The sequence below is a fragment of the Diaphorina citri genome, unplaced genomic scaffold (genome assembly GCF_000475195.1).
Source record: "Diaphorina citri unplaced genomic scaffold, Diaci psyllid genome assembly version 1.1 scaffold722, whole genome shotgun sequence".
Lineage (NCBI taxonomy): Eukaryota > Metazoa > Arthropoda > Insecta > Hemiptera > Psyllidae > Diaphorina > Diaphorina citri.
This window is the reverse complement of record NW_007378155.1, coordinates 146,073-147,239: the sequence shown is the minus strand read 5'-3', so window position 1 is coordinate 147,239 and position 1,167 is coordinate 146,073.

The following is a 1,167-nucleotide window of genomic DNA, read 5'->3' as shown; positions in this document are numbered from 1 at the left end:
CAAAAATCCGCCCAAAAGCAATAAATAAAAGGGGGGTTGAGAGGGGGAAAAAAAAAAAAAAAAAAAAAAAAAAAAAACAGCTTTTTCTGCTTACTATTGATGTTGGTTGGAGGAAAAAAAATCTCGAGTAAAGAGGAAACTCAGTTGGACAAGGTTTCAAAAAGCCACCACAGATCATATCCACAGTAAGGTGAGTGTCCATTATTGTCCCAAATTTTCCAGCTCTCTGTTAATAATTAAGAATCTCTTGTTCATAAGAATCATGAGGTTTTAGCATGGTGTTTCATTGGTAGCCTGCTGTTTCATTTGCTAACAAATCCACAAGTCTTATTCTATGAGTAGTCAAGGCACTCTGTCTTTCAAGTCAAAATATGAGAGATTCTAGAATAAAAACAAAACATTTCCACTTTGGTATAAGCACACCAATAAGTAATGTTTATTAAAAATTTAATGTGGTCTTAGATCTTATTAGTAATTTAGTAGTACAAAATAAAACCTTTTATTGAGCATAATAAATTAATAATTAATTACAACAAAATTAATGTCCACTAGTAAGAAGAATAATGTACTCTTTTTGAATTACAATAATTGCGCTGATAAAAAAAAAGTTATAAAACAGGGGAAAACAATCATTCAAACATTACTTAACTTTTCTCTGTTAATGAATTTATTTAATTTTGACATCCTTTGCAAATACTATTTTACTTAAGTTATATAGGTATAAAAGTATCCATTTTTATATATAACTTAAGTAAAATAGTATTAACTTTTCTATTCCTAGTCCATCACTACTGTCCATCTGTTGAGGCACCTTATTAGGGAGGCTTTGGTTGGTTCAAGTTGGTTGGTTGGTGCACTATTTAGGTGGCTGCTTTGGTTGCGCATTGGACGGATTATAATAGATTGTGTCCCTTATCATACTTTCACGACCTATTGGTGGTTGGTTCAGCTCGCCTCTCTGAAGGAATGAAGAAAATAATGGGTGAACAAATGATAAGCCAAAAATTAAAGAAAAAAAAATGTAAAGAGGGAGGGAGGGATAGAAATGGGTCCCAACCATCCAGATTTGACTGTATTACAATTTCGATGAGGTACTTTGAAAATAGTATTAGCTCACCCCTAAAGGGGATTTAGCTAAAAACGTGTAAGGAGTAAAGAGTGAGTGAG